The following is an 18,199-nucleotide window of genomic DNA, read 5'->3' as shown; positions in this document are numbered from 1 at the left end:
CAGTGTGTAAAATGATGTGATGTTTGTGAATGTGTGATAGTGTTTGTTTCACGGTGTGTTCCATGGGTGTGTGTGGGTGTGTGTGACTGTGAGGGTGTGTGCATGCTTGTCTGTGTGTGTGGTAGATGGTGTAATGTCCTCCTCTAACAGTCCACACTCGGTTTTGCGTATTGAGGTCGTTTTCCATCAAAGATCAATGGAGTCAACAAGGCTCCATCGACATTACGCATAGGGTCCACCCATCTGTGAATGAGGAAGACATGGAACAAAAGTTTGATATAAGGGTACTATGTCACAACTCACATTGTGATGAGGTACCCAGTCCAGAAAAGTCTAGATCAGACTCTAAATGTCAACGCTATCTAAAGGCTTTTTTATGTATTATGTTTGCCTTGCCCCTTTCATCAATGCAAAAACCCAAAAATCCAAAATTAATTGACATAAGAAGCAATAAATAGTTTCAAGTTGCATTGTAATATGTAGGCATTGTATTCTATGATTTAAAAACTCATTCATATTGGCAAAAATTAAGGTTAAGCTTTTCAGTTCAGGTACCACGTCACTCATGCTGTTGTCAATCATCAATGCATTAACTGATAAAATGATATAAATCAGATCCTCTATAAGGGCTGACATCAGCAGCGGTTAATTGTTATTTCATTATCTGACTTCAAGGACCCATCCTCTGACTGTTTAGGACACTTTGGGCCCATGTATTAAAACAAATCCTCCTTGCCCTTCCTCCTTTTTAAAATCCTTTAGATTCTCAGTGACCTTCCTGATAATCATTGTATGCTCCCTTCTTGCTAGTGTTAACTCCTGATTTCCACTTCTCAAATGTGACTAATCTTATCAAACTTAGCAAAATAATTTGGTGTGCATCTCCAGACTCCAGCAGGGATTGGACTTGTTCAAAACAAATTTGCACGTGACATCCTTACAGATGGCATAGACGCAGCATCCATGGGATTTGGAGGATGGCTAAGTCCTTTGGTCAGAAGCTTTCAAAAAAGAAACTCACATTTAATTTCTCTTTAATATGTGAATCTTTCTTACAAGCAACTAGTTGGCTCTCTATTTTATTTACCTTCAGGTAAACTTGAAGTAAAAGCCACTGTTCATTGCTATATTTTGGGGTAACTGTAAGAAGTTGACCAATACATTTCACACAACTATTCAATAATTATATGAATACATATTTGAAATAAAATTTCTACGAATCTTACACAGCAAGAGGTTAATATAAATTATTATGAATAACTCAGGGTGAATAACCCCAGGTTAAGAATACACAAACATATGCATACATTGTACAACTGATCCACCACACCCAAACAGTTCCTGTTCGCACTGATAAGCTCCCAATAGATGACACTCTAGCTCTGTAAATGTTCACTTTTCACCTGGTTGATAACGATGTTCTCACAAATGATAGCCATCTCTAATCTATCACTTACAATCTTAATTTGGAGGTTCAGGAATTCAGTAGAGAGATAGGCTTCAAATGTAAGGATCACAATTAACCTATTGTTATTCAGACATTGGACATATTCTTCCAATCGATTCTTTGCGCCATCCTAAATTATAAAATTTTTAAAAACAAGATCAAAAGTTCAACGTTTTTTTACCAAATTCCTCCATCCCACCGCCCTACGTTACAGTTTGCTCCCAGTGACCAGTGGTCAGTTCGATGTAAGATGGAGCAACGCAAAACCAATGGGGGTACACTGGATCAGTTGACGAAATAAAACATAACTGAAGTACCGAAAATTATTTACCACCTCCTAATTATAATTGCATTCACAACCAATCCTATTCCCATTACCAATAATCAGTCAGTTGGCAGTGTAGAAGGTCCAAGGATTTATTATAACAAACAAACTCTGCCAGAGGAGCTCCTTGCGACCTAACCCCACGAGGTCCGCCAAGAAGACTGCTGGCACACTGTCAGGACATCACATATATACAGTTGCACTTGCAGAATCATGGCCCAAGATGGAAAAATACAAGTTGGTACAGGTTGGTACAGAAAGGAAAGGCCATATATGGCAGACAAAGCGCTCTTGGTTTAGCTCATCCTAGATTAGCAAGGTCGGACGGGTGACTCCCTTCTGCCAGCTCTGAGACAGTCCGCCCGCACCCCTCCCGGAATGTGCTTATCAGGCCTTCTCCTGCTACCTACAACCTTGACGGGCCTAACGAGCTGAAACAGCAGTTCTGCAACAGTTGGGCTATTTCTCAGGAGAACGACTTTAGTGCAAGGAATGAATGGGGTTTGCTAATGTAAGACTTCGAGCGAGGCCACAAAATGGCGTTGGTCGAGTCAAGTGAGTGTAAAATGCAGAAAGTGTTGAAAGCTAGAAACCTAAAATACTGCAATACGAATTTATGCTAATGTTTGCGTGCGTATGCTAAATCATTTAGATACATCATGGTAATCTTAAGATATCGATTATAGGTGTTACATAACCGAAAATCGATTCCGGTTCCTCAAACCCTCCTTTTAGCGTGGTGTAGCTAAATACGAAGGCAGGCATTAGTCTCTAAAAATCTCCTCATTAATGGCCATCAATTCATGAATCTCCTTTTGCAGCATTTGAATTTTGGCGGGGACTGGGGTAGGCACACACAGTGTTGTAACTCGGGAGCCACAATAGGAGCAGCAGGCCGGGCCACATTGTATCAGGACGCAGCAGGTAAAGATGATACCGGCTGCTCCGCCCAAAATCAATAACAACTTCCATCCACAGGTGGACAGGAGCCCCCAGAACCAACTCGACAGTGTCCAGGACCCATGATCAGTATGAATTTCAGAGGCAATGCGATGCAGCTTTTGAATGGCTAGATGAATGGAGGGGGCGGAGTCTGGAATATACACGCAGCAAAAGCTGCCGATCAAGCGGCATGCTCTGCCTCGATCAGTCAAGATAACATCCAAAACCATACGGTTTTGGACCGCAACAAGCCTGGTCGCCTGAAGCTCAACAGTTAAGTTGGCCAGGATGTCAGTAGTTATGTTAATGACATTTTCCACTATCCTGGACAATCTCCTTTTTTCTCTGCTATTAAATATGGGTCCCCAGAATGGCACTAAACCTTTGCTAAAATCAGTGAATTGCTGTAAAGAGGTGTCGGTCTGATCGACTTTGGACTTGACAAGCTGCCTACGTTGTCTATTGGGTACCGTGGTGGGTGCTGTGCTTACAGGGTGTAGTTGGTGTGTCCTGTGATAATCAAATGGTGCTATGTATACAGGTGGGTATAGGAAGGACAAGTAACAGTGCCCAGCCCAATTACGTGGTAACCAGGTATATGCATTTTCTCCACAGACGAAATACACATTGGGTGGCGTAATTCACGGGGGGCTAATGCGTTTCTTCATACGATAGGTATAATTGCAGATACTGTCTCCAACCCGTACACGGCCTATTCCTTGCACACAAAATTCGGAAGAAACATTCAAAATAGGAATGGGTACAATACGATCACCTGTAACATTTCGTGCAACAAAAAGCTGGAAATATTGAGAAGCAGTGAAATTGCTAAAATCATAAAGTTTTTCCTGCAACCAAGAATCTTCCTAGCCACCATATACCTGTTCTAATCACTGACAGAATTTCGATTTCACAAAAATCGACCTACTATAACATCGAGTCTCAAACATCGATATCACTAATATCGACACCCTATACTTAACATGAAAACGACAAAAATATCGATCAAACTATATCGATGCACAAAAATATCGTCTACACAAATATCGTTAACATTATTTTCGACTACCATAATATCGACACTCAATACTACATATAGCACACTACAATAATATCGAATACTAAAATTTCGATAGCACTATTTTCGTCTATATAAAAATATCGATTGCTAAATAATACTCAATTTTTAATATATAACACCAATAAATCCATTCTCTTAGTAATACACACATTTTAAAAGACTTCACTAATTTATTTTCAAATTATTAAGTAACATTTATTATAAAAAATTGTGTTTTCGCGCACTAACGATATTTGGATATAAACTCATTGTAAACATACTTTTTTTATACTTAGTACTCATTGTACATATTCTATATTTATTACAAGAGTTTTTTATTACATAAATATATCATTTCAGTTCCTCTAGATAAACAATATAATAAGATATATCTTAAATGTTTAAGTTAAAAAAAATTAAAACTAACCAATAGTAACTCGTCTTTACATATCTGACCAATCAGATAGCAAACTTAATTACACATAGACTATATAAACCAGTCACAAACAGCCATACAACTTGCAGGGAATATTCTTCGTGACCACATACTGCCAATTTTGGGAGCACCATCTATATTCTTCTGTGCAAGAAAATTCGTCCTGAAACTACAAGTAAGTAATCATATAGCACTGTTAATAATTTCTAATGTTTTTTTACTATTACTTATAGACCAAGATTTTTAACCTAAAGTGTTGTTTCTTTATGTACTTTGCCTTTAAACAGACTCTACAAACAAATCAAGTTATACTTCAACTTCAAGATACTGGACACTTTAAATTTAAAAAAGGTATCTACATATTTTTAGTATTTACTTAACGTTATTAGACAATTAGTGTCCTAATGTCAAACTCTCTAATTTGTTTCTTCAGCTGTAACTCTTAATACATATTGTGAAGCCAGAATGTTTAGGGAAAAAAACGTTACAATGCTGTGTAAAAAATTATTTATTCCTGTTCTTAAATATGTTTCTTTTGCTTTAACTCATAATACATGTGTCATCCCAGGTTCTTTTCACCAAATAAGTAACAATGCTTTATAACAAGTGTGTATTGTTTATGGAACATATAAACGCATTGGTAATTTTCATAAACTTTCTCTCTAAACAGACCTCAAAGCTACAGAAAACAGATAATTCACATCAAAGAACAAACATTCTGCTACTACTCTAATTCTCTTGGTAAGTTCAGAAATAAAACATAAGAAGTCTTTATAAACTCTATAGAATATACTCGAACAAAAAATGACTCTTTTTATGCTTCTGTTAGTATTATCTTGGAAATGTCTCTTTTAAAATCCAAATAAACTAAAGTATTTTTAGAGACGTTATAAACTACCAAAAATGTAACCAAAATAAAAATTGTAACTTTTCCTATAACATACTTAATTTTTTTTCAACAGACCGTGGCAATAGGACCACAACATCGGACTGAACAAGCACCTACTTTCGATACATAGAACATTACTGCTGGTAAGTAAATTACTAGAAATAGTACTTGCTTTATTTAAAATCTTTTATACATTTCACATTTTGTTAATATTTGTATATTAACTTTTCTAGATACCAGAACTCAAGAATGACTGATGATGCAAGATTTATTACATCTCAAAAAGGCAAATTTTTGTTATGCTATATGGGCTACATTTATACTCAGGAGAAACAAAAAGACCTTAAAGTGAATTGGAAATGTACGAAATATTACTCCAATAAATGCTATGGCCGTGCTACAACAAGGGAAACTAGTGGTATTAATACCACTGAACATAATCACCCACCAAAAGAATTAAGTAGCAGATCAGAACTACCTACCAACGTAATTCTGAAAGAATTACTACCTAAAGTTCCCAGAGAAGCAAGAGGTCAGCTACCATCTATTGCTTCCATTAAAAGAACAATAGCAAGGACAAAGAAAGCAAGTAGACCCAATATACCAACTCCTAGAACTTTTGAGGAAGTCATAATTCCGCCTGAGCTTGTAATCACTCATAATGACGAGCCATTTATTTTTTATGATAATCATAGCAAGGACAAAAGAATAATCATGTTTGCAACTAATAACAATATGAAAAAATTGACAGAAAGTGCTACTTGGATGATGGATGGAACTTTTTCTATATGCCCAAAACCTTTCTACCAATTATACACAATTCATGGGCAATATCATAATACCTGTATCCCCTTCATATACTGTTTATTACCGAACAAACAAGCCACAACTTACTCAGAAATTTTGCAAAAAATAAAAGAACAAACTTCTGACTACTTCCCAATGAAAATCATCATAGACTTCGAACAAGCTATGATTAATTCTATTTTGAAAAGTTACCCACACACATCCATTCAAGGATGTTATTTTCATTTCAATCAATGTCTCTGGAGACATTTACAAAAATCTGCCCTTAGTGTTGAGTATGCAACAAATATAACTTTTGCATACCAAATCAAACATCTCATTGCTCTGGCATATGTACCAGTAACTGATGTGGCAGAAGATTACAATCTATTAATTGAAAGTCCTTTCTACACCCAAAATGAACAAAGACTTGCCCCACTTTTAGATTACTTTGAGGACAACTGGGTAGGAAGACTACATAGGTCAGGCCACAGACGCCAGCCTAAATTTTTCATTCCCTGGTGGAATGTATATCTACCAACGCTGAACCAAGAGGCAAAAACGAACAATGCTGTTGAAGGTTGGCACAATGCCTTCCTCTCTTCTACTGGACGTACAACACCCACATTACACAAGCTACTCACAGCTATACAAAAAGAGCAAAGCTTTCAGGAACTACGTATGGCGCAATCTGTCATACAACTAAAACCAAAAATCTCTAGACAAACTGCTCAAATGTATCTATATCTTCAACAGCAAGTCCAACTATATCCTACAACAATAGGACTGGAATATCTAAAAATGATAGCCAAAACATTAAACTAATTGCAATAAGTAAATCAATGGGTAAACATCAAACAATATCCTTAATATGATAACACACATATTCTAATATAATAAATCTATATTTATTTAGTCTAATTTATCTTTTTACACTATTATAAAAAGACTAAATAAATATGTCATTATATCAATTTTTTTTTTTAAATACTGTTTCCATCCAAACAAAATATTAAAAATGAATACCTTACCTTTAAATACAACCTCATGAAGATTAATCCTTTACCGACAATAAAGTGTGTAAATCTCAAAGACTTAATACAACAAATCATTAAATATTTTTCTATTAACTGTGCTAAAACTATCCATCAGCCAAATAAAACGGCTCTTTAAATGCCATTGAAAATGACGACTGTTATCTTAAACTGTGATAAATATTTCAGAGAACTCAAAAAATAAAGGAAGAATGTTATACATCTCCGTTCTAACAACTGAAACACACTTCCTTTCCCAAAAAAAAAGAGTAATCGGAAATGGAAATAGCTGTTTCAAAATACGAGACAAAAAAATTCAAAACAATCCCACCGACATAACACTAACGAGTACACCATAATATATAAACATAACATTCCTATTTTTTTAAATTTTAATTAAATCATACAACATACTCATTAACTCCAACTACTTCAAATGGCCCAAAAACTCGATAACGGAAATACGTATTGAGTCCACTCCATTATATGTAAATAGTCATACTTTAATTACCAACCCCTAAATAACAAAGGACTACCTTTAATTTTTAGTTACAATACTTTAAAAAGATAAAAGTAGAATCGTACCTACTCAAACGTGAACCTGCTTTCAACCGCGACTTTCCCTTTCCCAAAATAACGCAAAAAGACAAAGAGTGGTTACAAAATAAAAGAACCGAATTATATGTAACTGTGAAAAGTACTACTATAAATGTCCATTATTGTTATATATATGGTTAGAAATTATGTGTAATGTACAAAAAATTGTATAGTACATTGTGAAATGAAAATCTTTTTTGCTATATATTAATTATATTTTACATACTTTTAATATTTATTACATTAAGTATGAAAATGTTGAAATATTTAATGTAATTTTTATTAAAATTATTATATAACTAAATGTGTAATATTGTATTTGTTTTTCTTATTTACTTGTTTACAATATGACTAATATGTGAAAATTATTATTATTAAAACTTATTTATTAATAATAATAATTATACATAACAATATTGTATTGTTAAAACAATCATTGATGATGATGTAAATGTTCTAATCAAGATCTTTATATTATATTATACATTTAAAAGTGTTCATATGTTAATATCATCATCTGTATAACACTATATTTTATTAAATTTTGTGATTTATGTTTTTCATTACACATGTTTAATGTTTTATTATGAAACAATATTTTTTTATGTATGTATAATATCATACATTGCATTATGTTAACTAACCATTTATTCTCTACAAATTAAAAGTACTTTTCAAGAAAACTACTCAAAAATTTGTTTATTAAAACAACATTGTCCTTCTTTTTGTTAATATTTATACCAAACATAGCTTGATAAAATGTATATGTGATCTTATTTTTCAATTGTTGAATAAATACAATTATTGTCAACAAAAATTGTGTAATTATTTTCTATTACCTATTACAAAATCATTTTTATGTCTTTTTGCAAATGTATTATAACTGTAATGTTCTATCTATTTCTATATACCACATGTAATTAGAGTACATACTATACACTGAACCTATAAAAGTTATTATTCATACACCCATATACATATAATATCAATATTTGAAGGACACAGAATTAATAATTTTAATATTCCTACTCCAATCACCATTTACTTTAGGTAATTGCTTGTCAAAAAACTTTAATAATTTACTATTACAACTGCAATCACCATTTAATTAGGGTAAGTGCTGGACACAGAACCTATTTAATTTACTATTCCAACTCCAATCACCAATTAATTAGAATAAGTGCAGGACATTAATTCATAATAAATTACTATCGTAAATTAATTGTAAAAAAAATAATTAATGTAATATAATTTAATTAAATTTCATTTAATTAATTTATATTAAATTTAATGTTAATTTATTTTTTCCCTGTACCCCTGTACCCCAAAAACTAAAAACTGACCCAGAACCCCAAAATACCCCTTTACCCAAAAACTAAAAACTGACCCTGAAACCTGAAAATACCCCTTTACCCACAAACTAAAAACTGACCCTGAACCCTAACAGAACCCCTTTACCCACAAACTAAAAACTGACCTTGAAACCTAAAAATACCCCTTTACCCACAAACTAAAAACTGACCCTGAACCCTAAAAAAAACCCTTTACCCAAAAACTAAAAACTGACTCTGAAACCTAAAAATACCCCTTTACCCACAAACTAAAAACTGACCCTGAAACCTAAAAATACCCCTTTACCCACAAACTAAAAACTGACCCTGAAACCTAAAAATACCCCTTTACCCACAAACTAAAAACTGACCCTGAACCCTAAAAAAAAACCCTTTACCCAAAAACTAAAAACTGACCCTGAAACCTAAAAATACCCCTTTACCCACAAACTAAAAACTGACCCTGAACTCTAAAAATACCCCTTTACCCACAAACTAAAAACTGACCCTGAACCCTAACAATACCCCTTTGCCCAAAAACTAAAAACTGACCCTGATCCCTAAAAATACCCCTTTACCCAAAAACTAAAAACTGACCCTGAACTCTAAAAATACCCCTTTACCCACAAACTAAAAACTGACCCTGAAACCTAAAAATACCCCTTTACCCACAAACTAAAAACTGACCCTGAAACCTAAAAATACCCCTTTACCCACAAACTAAAAACTGACCCTGAACCCTAAAAAAAAACCCTTTACCCAAAAACTAAAAACTGACCCTGAAACCTAAAAATACCCCTTTACCCACAAACTAAAAACTGACCCTGAAGCCTAAAAATACCCCTTTACCCACAAACTAAAAACTGACCCTGAAACCCAAAAATACCCCTTTACCCACAAACTAAAAACTGACCCTGAAACCTAAAAATACCCCTCTACCCACAAACTAAAAACTGACCCTGAAACCTAAAAATACCCCTTTAACCACAAACTAAAAACTGACCCTGAAACCTAAAAATACCCCTTTACCCACAAACTAAAAACTGACCCTGAAACCTAAAAATACCCCTTTACCCACAAACTAAAAACTGACCCTGAACTCTAAAAATAACCCTTTACCCACAAACTAAAAACTGACCCTGAACCCTAAAAATACCCCTTTGCCCAAAAACTACAAAATGACCCTGAACCCTAAAAATACCCATTTTAAAACACTACCCACCCTTATCCACTATAAACTCGACATCCCGCTCCTAAAATTATGATAAATGTATTTATTAAATATCTACGAAAATATATATTTATAATACTTTTTACAACATACACAAAAGCCCAAAAATAAAAAAAATCACATGATTGTGTATAAAATTTCGCATTTACCAAATATGTATTTAAAATTTCGAAATGTAGAAATAATTAAATAAAATACGAAATGTATTTTTCTATAATTACAGTATACTTTTTTAATACACTACCCACCCTTATCCCCTAGAAACTCTACATCCCACTCCTAAAATTATTATACAAATATTTATTAAATATATAATAATAATTTTATATTTACAATTCTTTTTAGTACATACACAAAAGCAAACTTAAAAATGTTGTACTATACTCCATAAATTTCGATATAATTTCGACTTGTTCAAATATTTATTTCAATTTTCGAAATTTAGAAATTTAAATGAAAAATCGAAATTTTTAATTCTATTATTACACTATATACTTTAAAACACTACCCACCCTTATCCCCTACAAACTCTACATCCCGCTCCTAAAATTATTATACAAATATTTATAAAATATATAATAATTATTTTATATTTGCAATACTTTTTAGTACATACACAAAAGCAAACTAAAAGATGTTTCAATATACTCCATAAATTTCGATAACATTTCGACTTGTTCAAATATTTATTTCAATTTTCGAAATTTAGAAATTTCAATGAAAATTCGAAATTTTTAATTGTATAATTACACTATACTTTTTTAAAACACTACCCACCCTTATCCCCTATAAACTCTACATCCCGCTCCTAAAATTATTATACAATTATTTCGTAAATATTTAAAAATAAATATATATTTACAAAAATTTTTACTACATACACAAAAGAAAACTACAATAAATTTAACAATACTCCATAAATTTCTATAAAATTTCGCCTTTTACAAATATTTATTTCAAATTTCGAAAATTTAAAATTTAACTTAAAATTCGAAATTTATTATTCCATAATTACACGATACTTTTTTAAAACACTACCCACCCTTATCCCCTATAAACTCTACATCCCGCTCCTACACTTATAACTAAAATTATTGAAATTATATGCAATAAATTACCTTATATATAGACAACATTTTACTATATCATTACTTAACATACTTTAATACATCACTTTTAAATATCGATATTTTTGCCTATCGATATTTTAAGCTTCGATATTACATATTTCGAAATTCATGTCTTCGATAATATTGACACACACATAAATCGATATTTTCTACAACGATATTTTGGTTGTCGATATTTCTTACCATCGACTTTTAGGACTCGATAATATGGTACTTCGATATTATCAACTCGATATTTTGACTGTGTACCACCTGTTCATGCATGCCTGTGGGTCTATTGACCCCCATCCCCCATTTCCTTTTCGGTCAAAACCCCCATGCTCGTAAATATATGCTAAATTCATATTGTATTCATTTATATCGTAATCTCTGCGATTATCACCCCAGTGACGGTATATGGCGGAAAACAGTTTGAAGCAGGCCTCACAGCTTCCTAGATAGGACAAGGGTAGTGAGAGAAATAGATCATGATTGTGCACCACGGATGGCAGAAGCCCACAAACCCAGCAATCAGTAGTGTTGGTAACACTGTCTGTCTGATGAAGCATTTCAACAAATACATTTTTAGCATAAGTCTGGCGATGTCGTTCTTTGTGGGGTGCTAAAGTGTACAGCAAATGCTCAGATGGGGCAGCAGTGGACGGTAGAAAATTCTGCAAAGGGTATTGATGTTCTAGGTATACAAACAAGCCCATAAACACAGCAATTATAACAGCTATAACCACTACAAATGCTACTTTGACCCTCGTGGTCCATGTGGAAAACAGGCTCATAGAATGGTACGTGTCGTGGTGCAATCGGAAATTCTTCTTCTAAGACAATACGGCCAAAAGGGTACATTCCTAGCTAAAAGTCCAAAAATAAGCTCAGCCTAGAAGTCCGTCCTGCCAGAGGGTTCTTCTCCCTGTGTCTGTCAGAGTCTCACAGGTAGACTCCTATCGTTCATCTCAAGCAAACAAAAGAGTGGTGGTCAAACTTTATTCTGTTGTGCAACCTGGCCGTTGACAATAGCTGATCTTCTTTCTGAACAGAGCACAGTGATCAAAGTTCCAGCTCTCAACATGTTCAGTCCAATGTCTCGCTCAGCACCTCAGACCGACAAGCTAGCAAACCCTGTCTATTCAATCGAGTCTTTCCTTATCTCCTAGTGGTGGGGTCTGAGGCACCGTTGTTTATTTTCCTTGGCCGCAGGTTATACCGCACATGACCCGGAACTTCCTGATCAGATAATAGTATACCAGGTACTTTTCGAACATGAGAACTTTCGCTTGCCGGGGTACTTAAAACAGGATTCAAAGCAATTGCAGATTCAGCAGAGACCAATTCATCTGATCTCGTCACTCCCTCCTCTAGCCTTGGTTCAATCTCACAGGCGTCAGAGAAGGGTACGAATGCAGCAGCTCTCTCAGTTTCCTGCGTCAGAATTCCCCCTGGGCATTGCTGATCATAGGGAAGTGGAAGCGGCAGCCTCTTCAGATGGGAGACGTGGATCCAATGTTTTCTCCCATCCACTTTAACCGTCGTCCGGGTGGCAAGCAGAATCTGCCGTGGCTCGGATCACCTTGGAGCCAAACTGGTGTCACGTTCATATGGTTGGGATACCCGACACCCCCTCTCAACACAATCCCCAAGAATGGGAAGACGGAAACGGTTCTGAACTTTTGGAAGGCGGGAGGGAGTTACCCTCCCGGCCGTATTTATTAAAATATGAAACAAAATTAAAACATTAAAATAAACAGTTTCATATCATGTACAATTTCATTTACACATGACGATGTTCTTGGCTAACCTTAACACATCTCTAATACAAAGGTTCTCCTAGCCGATACTAAAACATCCTGTAAATGCATTTCTCAAAATTGAAATTGTACATCCTAACATTACGGGCCAACGGCAAGGTCGTAACCGGTGTCAGATCCCTAATACCAGAACTCCCCCCTCACTTGTGAGGGGCGGGCGCACAGAGGACTGTACCTCTGTGCCAACTTCCAATTTCCCTTGTCTTAACGGGGGCCCGTGTTTACTCGGCGCCATCTTTAGTGGTCGTCCGAGGACTCGTGTGAGGTGTCTAGAAGGTAGCGTAGACCCCCCCTCCCACCCCACACTGCTTACCACATCTGCCGTCGCAGATGTCCTGGCCCCGGGAAATTCCCAGGAGGGGCCCGTAGCCCCACCTCCCCAGGGAGGGGCCTTGACCGCCTTCCCTTTCGGCGTCCCCATCCTTAGAAGGGGACCGCCTCCCCATTTGAGGGGCCAATGGCCGCCTCCCCCCGGGCGCTCCCATCCATAATGGGTGACGCCCCACCTCTAGGGATCTTCCAATTACTGCTCACCGATCATGACCTTACCCCCACAGGCCGGATAGTTGACCGGCTATCCGGACCCCCCACAAAAAACTCCTACTTAAAGGTCATGGCTGCCCAACTTCCTTAACCAAGCTACGAAGTCTCCTATGAGTAAAGCATTCCCCTCCCGGGACAAATGGACCCCATCCTCCAGACACATATGGTCCCCCCTGATACAACCATGAGGAATAGAGTGCAATGTACCTGTACGGAACAACCTACCAAGTTTGTTATTCACTTTCTTCACTGAATGATTTAAAGCTGACACAGAAATAGCCCCCCGCCACACTTTCCGCGGAATCATGTGGGACCATGCAATCGTGCACCCCGGAACCCTTGTCGCCAACCAACTTAATGTGGATAGTATTAATTCGAGAAGTACTCATCGACCAGTGGTCACCAAATCATTGCCCCCAAGATGCACTATGATTACAGATGGCGGTGACCTTGTCCGCCCTAACAAACCCTCCATAAAAGTCTGAAATTGGTCAATACAGAGCCCGCCCCTTCCGTAGAAGGTCACCCTGTACCCGTATTCCCCAGCCATGTGAGTCACCTGCTTTGAATACGTCTGCGGCGCGCCTCACGTATGAGTGGCCGACGACCCACACCACTCTTGCCTCAGCCGGTGATCTTTGACCGCTGGTCCCCAGGTGTCGGGTCAACTGCACAGTCCGCCCCGCAAATCCTGCTCGCAAAACTGAAAACCAAACAGAAAACAAGAAGCGTGAGTGCATGACATTAGCTTCACAACATGTGCAACCGCACATACCTCTTATAACAATTCGAGGACCAACGCCCCAACTGTTTCACTTTATCCACACTCAAACCCCTGGCTGTAGCCTCTGTAGCAGCACCTATCCGGAATGAGTGAGTCCCAAAATCGCTCGGGTTCAAGCCCGCTGCCGCGATTGCCATTGTCAACACCCGCTGAAACTGAAACCTGGTCAGTGGGGTGGCGTCGGTATGTCTCAGCAAGCTCCCCCCCCCATGCTGCCGCCCTTTGCGCCAGGTACTCCTCAACGCATCTCACTGGGCACATGTGGGACCCTAGCATGCGCTGAACAACCACACTGTCTCCGATCGCTCCCTGATCGGTTTTGGACTTGACTATAGTGACTACCATCGTGTCACCCCTAATCTGGATGTGTTCTCGACACAGACCTCCTCCCGTATCCTGCTTGTTCCTTGCTACCAGTTCGCTTATCCGCATAGCCCCATGGAATGCTAATGCAAAAGCGGCCCGGAACAGCACTGTCTCTGACTGAGATGAACAAGTCGCAGGGAGTACGGACATTAACTGGGACAACCTTGCTAGCCCTATCGGGCGCCTCTCATCCTCTCTACGACCCTCCAGGCGTTGCCACCCGCGCAGCGCCTTTTTTACCAGAAAGGACGCTGTGGGGTCCTGAATGCCACGAGCCTGCGCCATGAACGCAATGGCGGCTCGGTGTCTATTGGCTGTTGCCACTGATCGGCCTGCCTGATGCAATGATACTAGAAATTTCAGGACGTACTCTTCCTGCCCCCAATGTTCCCCCCTAGCTGGACCCAAAAATGCCCAATAGGAACGGAACGCCCCTTCATAAGCCTTCCTTGTCCTTGGGGCTAGACTCTCTCCCACGAGGTTTTGTAATCCGGGGCACCGAGAGACCAGAGAACTTCGGGAAATGGTGCCGCCACCAAGTCTGCAGAGGGCAGATGGCCCCGGAAGGCCTGCATGTGGGAACGAGAGAGTGCATCAGCCGCCTGGTTCAGTACCCCAGGCACATGTTTTGCTCTAAAGTGAACGTTCAATTGCATACATAGCAAGACAATTTCTTTCATCAATCTTAAGATCAATTTGCAGCGTGCTGCCTGATTATTGACACATTCTACCACGGTCATGTTATCCGACCAGAACACCACAGCATGATCACGAAACCCCTCTGGCCATGTCTTTAGGGCCACTAGAATAGGGAACAGTTCAAGAAACCCAATGTTACCCGTGAGCCCACTCTCGTGCCACCATGCCGGCCATTTTCGTGCCGACCAATGATTACCAAAAATGGCGCCAAAACCCACACTCCCTGCCGAGTCGGTCCACAATCCCAGCTCCTCGGAGGAGACCGCTGGTTTGTTCCACAGGACACGACCGTTGAAATCCGCCAGAAATGCCAACCATATGCGCATGTCCTGGCGAACCTCTGCCGAGAGTCTTGTGCGGTGATGCCCTTCCTTGAGGCCCACCATGGCTTGAGCAATAGAGCGAGAAAAGGGGCGAGCCATTGGTATCACTCTAAGGGCAAAATTAAGCTGACCCACAGCCTGCTGCAACTGATGCAACGTTACTTTCGTCTCGCCAATACATGTCTCAAGCGAGGCCTTAAATTTTAACACCTTCTCCTTAGGCAAACGGAAGCACCCCTCTTCAGAATCAAGCTCAATTCCCAGAAACTCGAGTGAAGTAGACGGCCCCACAGTCTTGCCTGGTGCCAATGGCACACCAAATCTTCTCATGAGATCACAAAATTTACTCAAAGCCTGCGCACATTCCGTGTCCCCGGCTGCCCCAAGAAACAGAAAATCATCAAGGTAATGCATAACATGCGTAAAGCCTGTGGCTCTGGAGAACGCCCATTGCAAAAAACTACTGAATTTTTCAAAATACGCACAAGAGATGGAGCAACCCATCGGCATACATTTATCCATGTAATAGCGTCTCTGAAACACAAAACCTAACAGACGCTGATCCTGCGGGTGTACCGGGAGCAACCGGAACGCTGACTCGATATCAGATTTTGCCATCAGCGCTCCGGGCCCCAGGCGATTCAACATGGCGACAGCCTCATCAAAGGAAGCATACCACACCGAACAAACTCCCGGGTCAATCGCATCATTCACGGAAAGACCCTTAGGAGCGGACAAATTATGTATTAACCGAAAGTCACCTGGGTCCTTCTTGGGGACTACACCCAACGGTGAACAAACAAAATTATGAACAGGCGGGTTCGCATAAGGACCATGCCGCCAACTGGGCGGCCAACTCAGGTGGCATATCTCCCTCGTTCACAGGGGTAACTACGACAGGGATCGGCTGTCCTGCGTCCGGGATCGGAACTGGGGCCTCTACCGGCCTGACTGGGCTCGCCGGAGGAGACTCGGGAACCGGTGCCTCATCCCCAGCTGCCCTGTTCCTGGCCCTTTTACCTCTCCCGGCAGGGACTATCCCCGGCAATGCTGGTCCGATGACTTTCTTAGGCCGGCCCGTACCGTTCATGGCCGCCATCTGCTTCTTCATGTTCGCCATGTCCTTTACCAGCATACGAAGCATTTGGTCGGTGCTAACCTTCTTTCCGACCCTTTTGCCCGGCATTTTCTCACGATAGTCGACCGAAAGGTCCTGGAACCAAGCTTGAAGCGCTAAAAGAGAAAACAGAAAATTACAAATTTTCAAAATTGGCTCTTCGTTCCGTCTCGAGCTCACGTGCAACGGGGAGGTGCAGCTTCAGAGCACAGGAACAAGAGGATGCTTCCTTGGCTTGTCGCTCCTTTTATCCTTCTTCGGGCGGGCGTGGACCCTCCTCCAATCCGCCTCCAGGGCGTGGCCATCGGCGTAGGTGTCTAGGACAGCCCCCTCTTGGGCGGGAAAAGGCGCGCCCCGGCTACGCCGCTTTGGGCATACCAGCCGGGACTCGCCTCCCGCCCAAAATGGCTTCCCGGGGGGATCGGGGTTCTCCACCATACGTTCGGGGGGACCGAGTGGTCGCCCCTTTCCAAACTTCTTGACTAGAACCCACTGGCCGGGTTGTAGTCGATGTCCGGGGCCCTCTGGCAGAGGCTGCAGTACGGAGGCTACCTGCTGATGAATAGAATGAAGATCTTTAGTCAAAGCATATAGGTAATCGATCAACATAGGATATTCAATGTCTGAAAAGGATCGTGGCCTGGGTACCCCCCCCATACATTCGCGGGTCTGCCAAAGATAATTTCATATGGGGAAAGGCCAGAGCGGGAGTGTGGGGTAACGGGTAGTGACATAAGGGCTAAAGGCAACGTGTCAGGCCATTTCAACCCTGTGCTTTCCTGGATCTTGGCCATTTTGAGCTTGAGGATACCATTATATTTCTCCACGAGCCCTGCTGATTGTGGATGCCGGGCAGCATGGAATCTTTGCTTAATCTGTAGGCCCTCACAGATATGTTTGACGAGGGCCCCATGGAAGTGCCCCCCATTGTACGACCAGATCAAGCAGGGCAAACCAAAGCGGGGTACAAACTCTTTGAGAAGGGCCTTTGCTGTGGCCATGGCAGTATTTTCCTTAATAGGGTAGGCCTCAACCCATTTGCTGAAAGCGCAAACCACCACCAGGACGTATTTCAAGTTGTTGACACGCTCCATGTGAATGTAATCCATTTGGAGTACTTCAAACGGCAGCGTTGGGGGTGCATAATTTTCACTCAGGACACTTTCTCCCTTCCCCGGATTGTGTTGTAAACAGATCATGCAGTATTGGACCAACCGGACAGCCATCCTTTGAATATTAGGGTTGTTCCAAACTGGGTCCAGGAGCCCGCAGATACCTTTTGCTCCTATGTGTGCAGGACCGTGCGCCATAGTCACAACGGCCTGTACTAGTGCATTGGGCAGCAACCATCTTTGTTTTT

General features: G+C 39.8%; 1 protein-coding gene across 2 annotated transcripts in view; it reads left to right on the top strand.

The window, feature by feature from the left end:
* Window positions 1-18,199, top strand: part of LOC147673373 (natural killer cells antigen CD94-like) — an 88,569-nt gene that overhangs the window by 21,843 nt on the left and 48,527 nt on the right. The gene's annotated exons all lie outside the window — the stretch shown is intronic.

This window comes from Lissotriton vulgaris, chromosome 12 (genome assembly GCF_964263255.1).
Source record: "Lissotriton vulgaris chromosome 12, aLisVul1.2, whole genome shotgun sequence".
Lineage (NCBI taxonomy): Eukaryota > Metazoa > Chordata > Amphibia > Caudata > Salamandridae > Lissotriton > Lissotriton vulgaris.
This window is presented reverse-complemented; position numbering and strand designations above follow the sequence as displayed.